The sequence below is a fragment of the Bos grunniens genome, chromosome 14 (genome assembly GCF_055505025.1).
Source record: "Bos grunniens cultivar Pamir isolate PY7600 chromosome 14, Bosgru_T2T1.0, whole genome shotgun sequence".
NCBI lineage: Eukaryota > Metazoa > Chordata > Mammalia > Artiodactyla > Bovidae > Bos > Bos grunniens.
In genome coordinates this window covers 11,695,607-11,705,692 of record NC_141178.1, presented here as the reverse complement: position 1 = coordinate 11,705,692, position 10,086 = coordinate 11,695,607, and the positions used below count along the sequence as shown (strand labels likewise).

Sequence of the window (10,086 nt, the reverse complement as noted above, 5' to 3'; positions counted from 1 at the left end):
AGTCGCTTCAGTCATGTCCGACTCTGTGCGACCCCATAGACCAAAGCCCACCAGGCTCCCCAGTTCCTGGGATTCTCCAGGCAAGGACACTGGAGTGGGTTGCCATTTCCTTCTCCGATGCATGAAAGTGAAAAGTGAAAGTGAAGTCTCTCAGTCGTGTTCGACTCTTAGTGACCCCATGGACTGCAGCCTACCAGGCTCTTCTGCCCATGGGATTTTCCAGGCAAGAGTACTGGAGTGGGTTGCCATTGCCTTCTCCTACCTAGGGACAAACAAAAACCCTTACTAATCAAGCTAAAAATCTGGTTTCTCAACAGAGAATGCCTCTGAATCTGGAAAATATTTTTGTTGCTATGCTTGCTTTGCTTGCTTCTGCTTTCCCCACTCAAGCTGAATTAATTAATCATACTTATTGGACCTATATACCTAACCCCCTTTTTCACTACAGGTATTTTAGACAACAGACTGGTGGAACCCATCCTTATTATAAAAATGTCTCAGAGCAACTGCGAACTAGTGGTTGACTTTCTCTCTTACAAGCTTTTCCAGAAAGGATACAGCAATGCCATCAATGGCAACCCATCCTGGCACCTGGAGGATAGCCCTGCGGTGAATGGAGCTCCTGGCCACAGCAGAAGCTTGGACGCTGGGAAGTGATCCCCATGGCAACAGTAAAGCAAGCCCTGAGGGAGGCAGGCAATGAGTTTGAACTGAGGTACCACCAGACATTCAGCGACCTGATGTCCCAGCTCCATATCACCCCAGGGACAGCATATCAGAGCTTTGAACAGGTAGTGTATGAGCTCTTCTGGGATGGGGTGAACTGGGGTGGCATTGTGGCCTTCTTTTCCCTTCGGTGCGACACTATGCATGGAAAGCATAGACAAGGAGATGCAGGTATTGGTGAGTCAGATCACAACTTGGATGGCCACTTACCTAAATGACCACCTAGAGCCTTGGATCCAGGATAACGGCAGCTGGGACACTTTTGTGGAACTCTTTTTGTGGAAACAATACAGCAACCCAGAGCCGCAAGGGCCAAGAGTGCTTCAACCGCTGGTCCCTGACGGGGATGACTGTGGCTGGTATGGTTCTGCTGGGCTTGATCTTCAACTCATAGTAACTATTCCTTTCGTTATAGTCATTCATAGTTTATACAAGCTTACGTTCCTCTTCCTTTTGTTATAGCTATAGAGAACTTACAATTTAATAAGACTCTACGTTTTGTGACTTGTATAGATTACAAATTATATACTTGTCTTAATTCCTCTGTTTCTTTAAAAAATGAATCCCTGGAAAGAGGGTCCCATGGCAGGACTTGCCTCCTGGCTACTCACTAAATGACTCCAGCGATCTAAACGATTCATTGGATGGTTAATTCTTGGCATTTTGGGATTAATAGCCATTTGCATCACTGCTGCTATCGCAGACATTGCTTTACAAACCTCAGTTCAAACACATAATTTTATTCAAAATTAGACCAAAGATGCTCGTACTATGTGGGCCACTCAGGCTCAGCTAGATGAGGAAGTTGAAGATGAAATATAGAAACTAAAAACAGCCATCAAAGGGGTCGAAGATTGATTCATAGATTTGCAGAAGCAAATAATACTAAAATGTGATTGGAATTCTGCTCAATTTTGTATTACCCCTGTTCAATTCAACTATAGTGCCTACAACTGGGAACAAATCAAATTTCATTTGCAAGACACACACGATAGAAATCTTTGAAACCTTCTCTAAAAGTCTGCCCTCTTCGAATAATTTGGAAACTTTAGCTGAACAGCTAGCTGACCAATTAATTATCTGGGCTAGACCCTCGAGGATGGTTCCAAAGTATTACTCATAGTATTGGGTCTGGTGCTGTAACATTGGTAATTGTCCTGGTAATTATATTTGTTGTATACCGATGCCTTTCAACAAAAATTGTTCAAACTAAACAAACTCAATTGGTCAGGGCCTTTTTGACAAAAATAATAAAAAAGGGGGGATTTTCAGGGAACGTTTAATTTTAAGGAATCCTATATGTTGTTTTCTGTTTCTTAAGGGCCCTCTGTTCCTTATCAGTTCCTGGAAAACTGGAACAAGCAGAGCTGCCCGCAGTTCTCAGGACTGAGGTCATGAGGCAGAATGCATACATGGATTCCTTTTAGTAACATTTTACTTTTCTGTAAAACTACTTAGTCATGTTCCTATTCGCACTACATGGATTGTCTTCTGTCCCTGTGACTATTGTTATTCCCCTAGTTACTGTTGTTATGCATCTGGTTTCAGTGTTTTTTACTCAACTTGATTTTTCTGCCTAAAGCTTCCTTGTATAACAATATATAAGCACACACTGCCATGAATAAAGTACCCTTGTTCCACTAGAGACTTGGGTCCCCAGCATACTTCTTTTCTTCGCTTTCTTTTCATTGACTCCTGTCCCCAGGTCCCGGTCTGTCAAGAATACCATAACAGTGGCCAAAGTATTGGAGTTCCAGCTTCAACATCAGTCCTTCCAGTGAATATTCAGGACTTATTTCCTTTAGGATGGACTGGTAGGATCTCCTTGCAGTCCAAGGGACTCTCAAGAATCTTCTCCAACACCATAGTTCAAAAGCATCAATTCTTCGGTGCTCAGCTTTTTTGTAGTTCAACTGTCACATCCATCGGAGAAGGCGATGGCACCCTACTCCAGTACTCTTGCCTGGAAAATGACCACTGGAAAAACCATAGCCTTGACTAGACAGACTTTTGTTGGCAAAGTAATGCTTCTGCTTTTTAATATGCTGTCGAGGTTGGTCATAACTTTTCTTCCAAGGAGTAAGGGTCTTTTAATTTCATGGCTGCAGTCACCATCTGCAGTGATTTTGGAGCCCCCAAAAATAAAGTCTGCCACTGTTTCCACTGTTTCCCCATCTGTTTTCCATAAAGTGATGGGACCAGATGCCTTGATCTTAGTTTTCTGAATGTTGAGCTTTAAGCCAACTTTTTCAGTCTCCTCTTTCACTTACATCAAGAGGCTCTTTAGTTCTTCACTTTCTGCCATAAGGGTGGTGTCATCTGCATATCTGAGGTTATTGATACTTCTCCTGGCAATCTTGATTCCAGCTTGTGCTTATCCAGCCCAGCATTTCTCCTGATGTACTCTGCATATCAGTTAAATAGGCAGGGTGACAATATACAGCCTTGACATACTCCTTTTCCTATATGGAACCAGTCTGTTGTTCCATGTCCGGTTCTGTTACTTCTTGACCTGCATACGGATTTCTCAAGAGGCAGGTCAGATGGTCTGGTATTCTCATCTCTTTCAGCATTTTCCACAGTTTATTGTGATCCACACAGTCAAAGGCTTTGGCATAGTCAATAAAGCAGAAGTAGATGTTTTTTTGGAACTCTCTTGCTTTTTTGATGGTCCAGCGGGTGTTGGCAATTTGATCTCTGGTTCCTCTGCCTTTTCTAAAACCAGCTTGAATATCTGATAGTTCAAGGTTCATGTATTATTAAAGCCTGGCTTGGAGAATTTTGAGAATTACTTTACTAGCCTGTGATATGAGTGCAATTGTGTGGTAGTTTGAGCATTCTTTAGCATTGCTTTGGGCATTTCTTTGGGACTGGAATGAACACTGACCTTTTCCAGTCCTGTGGCCACTGCTGAGTTTTCCACATTTACTGGCATATTGAGTGCAACGTTTTCACAGCATCATCTTTTAGGATTTGAAATAGCTCAACTGGAATTCCATCACCTCCACTAGCTTTGTTTGTAATGATGCTTCCTAAGGCTCACTTGACTTCACATTCCAGGATTTCTGGCTCTAGGTGAGTGATCACACCATCGTGATTATCTGGGTCATGAAGATCTTTTTTGTACAGTTCTTCTGTGTATTCTTCCCTGGAAAAGGAAATGGCAATCCATCCCAGTACTATTGCCTGGTAAATCCCATGGACAGAGGAGCCTGGTAGGCTACAGGCCACGGGGTCACAAAGAGTCTGACATGACTGACTGACTTCACTTTCACTTTCACTATCTGTGTATTCTTGCCACTTCTTATTTAGGTTATCTACCATTTTTTGCTATCACAAACAATACTGAAGTGACGACCTTATATTTCCTTGTCAATATGCATACTGTATGTAATTTTAAAGGAAAATTCCTAGAAGTGAACTTCTGGGTTTAAAAGGTTAAAGGGTTAATAGATTAAAGTGCTAAATTATCCTCTAAAAGGATTTGTCAATTTTTGTTCCTTTGAACATTATGTGAAAACAATATTACTTTCTCTACACCTTTGCCTTTACTGAATACTATCCATCCTTTAAATTTTTGCTAATAGTGAATAGTGTTTTCTCATTGGTTTAATTTGCATTTCTGTGAACAGCAGTGAAGCTGAGCATCATATATATATACATTTGTACTTTTAAAAACATTTCATTTGGAAGTAATTTCAAAACTGCAAACACAAAAACAGTACAAGGAATGTATGCACACACTCTTTACCAGGTTCATTTTGCTTTATTATTTGCTCTCTCCATGTATGTTTACATGGGTATTTACATGTGTGGTGCATGTATGTTCATGTATGTGTGTGGACATAATTTTTTTGCTGACCTATTTGAATGTTACATATATTATAATACTTTAAGGTATCTCCATGTATATCCTAAAAATAGGAATACTTTTTTACATAACTATAATGAAGTTATCAAATTCATAAATTAGCATTAATACAATACCTTAATCTATCATTCATATTCCAGTTTTGTCCATTGACCTAATAATATCCCTGATAGGAGTCTTTCCACTTCAGTAAAAGATCCAGTCCAGGATAAGGTATGGCATTTAATTGTCATGTTTCTTTAGCTTTCTTTGATATAGAACATTTCCACAACCTTTCTTTGTCTTTCATGACATTAATATTTTGTAAGAATGTAAGCCCCTGTGCCCCACTTTCTTAGTAGAATGTTCACCACTTTGTGCTTGTCAGATGTTTCCTAATAACAGACTGAGGTTATGCATTCTTGGCAAAAATACTGCAGAGCTGATGCTGTGCTCTTCTCAGGGTATCACGTCTAGGGCATGGCTTGTCCATCTCTTCCTTATTGGTTATGATAATAGCCACATGTCAAGTGTTCAACATGCATCTCTTGTTTGTTAAGTACTGGATTCAAAGATGAATAAGATAATCCCTTTGCCAAGGAGATTACAGTCTAGGCAGGAAGCAGAAATATAAACAGAAAAAATGTGTTGAATGTAATAGAGACATGAACAATGGAGTAATTAAATCTACCTTTAGGAATAACTCTGGCCAGGGAAGCTTCACAGAGATGAGTTACCTAAGAACAGGAACTATCCCAATGAATGTTTGTTTCCTCGATAGCACCTTTCCTTAAACTCATTATATAAATGTTGAATAAGTTAATGGAAAAAATCTATGTACCTCAAAATAAAACTGTCAGAATATGGTGCAAAATATGATTTTATTTCTCTTTGTAGTTCACTATCCATTATAGAATTGAATGTTTTACACACTGAATAAATTTATTTACATGCTGAGAGAAAATGTTCATAGTAAATAATGTGTAAAAAATGTGGTTTATAAATTTATGATATAAGTTTTTCTAATATAGTTTTATAGCCAGTTAGAGACTTTGATTACAAACTTGAAATATGTACAGAATCACAGATCTTGATGCAGAAAAGAATTTCAAGAGTGCATTCATTCCGATCTCTTCTCTTGAGGCAAGGTCAATTATACACATGAAGCCATGGTGCTCAGAGAAATTTAATGCTTTGACAAGGTTAAAGTTGTACAGTTATCAAGGCTCTGTATAGTCCAGATCTAATGCCAGGCATGTTCCCGGCAATAATTGGTGCTTAATCCATATTTGCAGAATGAATAATTCTTTCTTCCCAGTGTATTGCGTAATCTACTGTTCATACTGAACTTTTATGAATCCCTATGATTGCAGCTTTTATGTGTGGTCTCCAAGAGTCACAGCTAATCCTTCAGGTCATGTCCTAAAGTTACAAGTTCTATTGCTGTGAACTGATACGATGGTCTAATAGCAATACAAAATGAGACATGTTTGTAATTATGAGTCTTGCAGTAGCTACATTAAAGAAGTAAAAGAGAGAATAAAGTAAATTTTCATAATATATTTTATTTAATGAATATACACAAAGTTTAACATTTTGATGTGTAAATAATATAAAAATTATTGAGATATCTTACATTCTCTCTTTATAGTTTCTTAGAAAAGCAGTGTATATTTTCCACCCCAATCTTGTTTTGGACTGTCTACATTTCAGGTGCTTGAGAGCCACGTGTGGCTAGTGATTTCTGTACAGTCCAATACCAATGGTATGGAGTGCGTGTTGGACAATGCAGATCTAAAACATGACCTTTGGTAATCCACTTTATGCTTCGCATTGCTTAATGACAGATGCCAAAGGACAAATGTCCCAGTTAAGGGTTTCTTCTCCCACTAGACCTGACTGTGACGTAGTCTCAGGATTGTGAGTACAGATCTTTATATAGTTCTTTCATAGAACTGCAGAATTTTAGGAAGGGACAACGCAGTATGGCAGGACTTTGATAAAAATACTCACAGGACCATTTGTTTCTCATGCTTATGGGAGCAGCAGCTAGTTGTGATGCTCTCAGAATTAGACCACGAATAATGTGTTTATCTAAATTGTTCTCCATGTTCCTTTTATAGATTGATACATCACAGCATCAAGATAAAATTGCTTACTCCTAGATTTGAGGGGAGGAAAACAAGGTAGCTTTGATGAAAATTTGACACTCAGATTTTAAATTCTTTATTTTATATGTTGATAGTGAACATTTTTCTTTGCTATTTTTAGAGACAGAAACCTTTGTAGAAGATAATATTTCAAATTAGTGGGTAAAGATAAATGGACTTAATAACGATCTTGAGATAACTGAGCACACATCTGTAGAACTGTAAAATAACAAAGCCGGGTCCCAACTTTGCCTCTATGTCAATCAGATGTTTTGGCTGATGCTGTTGGTGGAGTGCAAGATTGGAGGGCAATTTGGCAATGTCAATTTATTTATTTATTGTTTTTAAATAAATTATTTGCTTTTATTTTTGGCTGCTCTGGGTCTTCGTTGTGTGCATGCCAGGATATCTCTAATTGCAGTTAGCAGTTGTATGAGGTAGGCATTGTTATTCTCATTAGCTTCTTTAACATGGATTAGGACAGTTCAGAGAGAGGTTTGACTAAGATCACACAGCTAGTACATGGTAGGCAGTCTGATCTAAAAATGTAGGTTCTTTATCAGTATTAATTAGTACCTTGATATATTTGGGAGGTCATAAATTTTATTTCTTTTTTAAATCTTTTGGCTGTGCTGTGCAGTATGCTGCTGCTGCTGCTAAGTCACTTCAGTCATGTATGGGATCTTATTTCTCCAACCAGGGATTGAACCCACACCCTGTGCATTGGAAGAGTGGGGTCTTAACTCCTGGACTTCCAGAGACATTCCAGATTTTATATATCCTCCCCTTTTCAACATACAATAATTTTTTCTTTTAAAGAAAATAATTTTATTCAAAGATAAGGAATCTCTTTACAGCCAGGGGGCAGCAAATGATTGCTTTTGAACCATGTGTAGGGCAAGTGAAAAAATGCAGATAGATTTTTAAACTGCTTAACTGTAGTTAATAAGCCCCAAAATAAGAAAATGAAAGTCTTGCCTGGGCTTTTCTTTATGCTTTTAGAAAAAGTTACTTTCATGTTAAAGGAATATTTAAAAATATTACTTTGAGGTCATAAATTTATACAAAGACTATCATCATCTTGATCTGAATCTTGATCTAAATATCAGTATCTCTAATATTTATCCACTTTGATTTTATATTTTAAATGCCAGAATATGTCTATTCATTACAAATATTGTAATTGCTGTTTTCATAAGAGAGTGAAATAAAATTAGAAATGGAATTTAAATTTATGTATACAAGATATTTTTTAAAGATTCAAGAAGGAGGAAAGTGATAGGGAAACATGAGCATCAACTGAAATATTAACTTAGGTTTTCCGTGTTGTAAAAAGGTACAATTGTTAGATGCTGTAAATGAAGATTTGAGGGTGCTTTTAGATCTTTTTAAAGGGATAATACAGAGAATAGCAGAATGGGACATTTACTAATAAATAACAACTCAATAATCTTTGATAATCTAATGGGAAAACTGATACTTAAATGTTGTTTCTCCAAATCCATAGAAAGAACTGGAATTGGGACGCAGGATTCTTAACATTCTGATGGACATGAGTTCTAAAACTGAGGGGAATTCATATTTAATTTATTTACCATCAGGCAGATACCAATCCAAAATGAGGAATGCAAGCGTTCCCTTTGGAATGACTGTGGGGTGAGAAGAGACAGAGAGAGGCAGGTGGCCCGTGCCCAGCAGGGGTCGGGGCAGGACTCAGGTGAATTTTGCTCCCTAGACTGCTGGGTCTTGCTTCAGCTCCTCCTTGGACTGGCTTGCCCGCCTGAGGCCTAACCCCCCAGGCTTACTGCTGGGAAGGGCTCCAAAGACCTCTCTCCAAGAGCCTCTGCTCAGCAAGCCATCACCCGAGGTTCGTTCCTTTTATTCAAAGCAGCCTCTTAAAAATAGTAGGTGTGCTTGAGGGAAAACACATTATACTACCAGACATTACTAGTGCTTTTGGATGACTGATTTCCTTGGCTAGTTTCCTTTAGGATAGGGAGCAGGATTCAGCCTTTCCCCCAGGGCTCAGCCTCCTGGTCTTGTTTTGTAAACCCTTCCTCCTGGTGCCTGCTCTAATCTCCCCACATGGAAGCCTTTTTAAAGATTTTTTTTAAACTTTGTATTGTACATTGGTGTATAACTGATTGACAACGTTGTGATGATTTCACAGCAGAGCAACTCAGCCACACATGTACATGTATCCTATACATATACATGTATCCATGTACATGTTCCCTAAACTCCCCTCCCAGTCAGGCTACCACATAGCATCGAGCAGAGTTCCCTGTGCTCCTTGGTAGGACCTTGTTGCTTATCCATTTTAAATGCAGCAGTGTGTACAGGGACACGTCTTGCTCTTGCTTGACTCCTTCTGACCCTGGCATAGACTGAGCCTAGAAGAGAGGGGAGTGGGCGTGGGCATGTCCGGAGGAAGATGTTCCCAGAGAGGGCCTGTGGCCAGCAGGCAGGGCTTAGACCCCCGGAAGGAGGACGGAGTGGCTGAGGCCTGCAGCTGGAGGCAGGGCGAGGAAATGTGTACATTTCATGATAGCACTGCTGAATGGTTGTCCTTTGCAGAGGTGAGAGAAAATAATCATCTGAACTCCTCTGGGTTCTAAATTAATGCTGTATCCCACCTCCATTAATAAGGCTTTGCATTTGACAAAGAATTTTCTACTTCTTTGTCTCAAACAACAAACATAAGAAGAGGCCCTTTTGATATATACATCTGAGGAATCGCGGGAAGTTCTATGCACAGGGAAACATTATGTTTTTAGTGTTGTGTCCAAACGTAGTTTGCATATAATATAAACATTGTGTAACTTTTATAAATTTATATCATATTCATGATATATGATGATCATGATATTCATGATATATCACTTACATATCTACATAATATTTATATTTCCCCTTGCTATGGTCCTAACTCTAGTTGGCATCATGCGTGCTGCGTCACTGGCCCACATTTTTTGAACAGAACTCCTCTCAGATTTGAACTCATTTAGGGACACCTTGTCCACCAACTCCAGCCCCTCCTCCCCCTGCCTGCTGAGGTTTCTTCCCGACTATATTGTTTTTATGGAATCTAAACTGCTGTGGATCATGTTTGCATCTCTCTTCCAGCTCTTCTCTGGTGGCTCAGCTGGTAAAGAATCCGCCTGCAAAGTGGGAGACCTGGGTTTGATTCCTGGGTTGGGAAGATGCCCTGGAGAATGGAATGGCTGCCCAGTCTGGTATTCTGGCCTGGAGAATTCCGTGGACTGTATAGACCATGGGGTTGCAAAGAGTCGGACACGACTGAGCACCTTTCACTTTCACTTTTCACTTTCCAGTTTTTAAACAGTTGATTTGCTATTA

At 39.3% G+C, this 10,086-nt stretch overlaps 1 pseudogene; it reads left to right on the top strand.

The window, feature by feature from the left end:
* The first annotated feature begins 365 nt into the window (after positions 1–365).
* Positions 366–1,244, top strand: LOC147359035 (bcl-2-like protein 1 pseudogene; annotated as a pseudogene).
* The last annotated feature ends 8,842 nt before the right edge of the window (positions 1,245–10,086 follow it).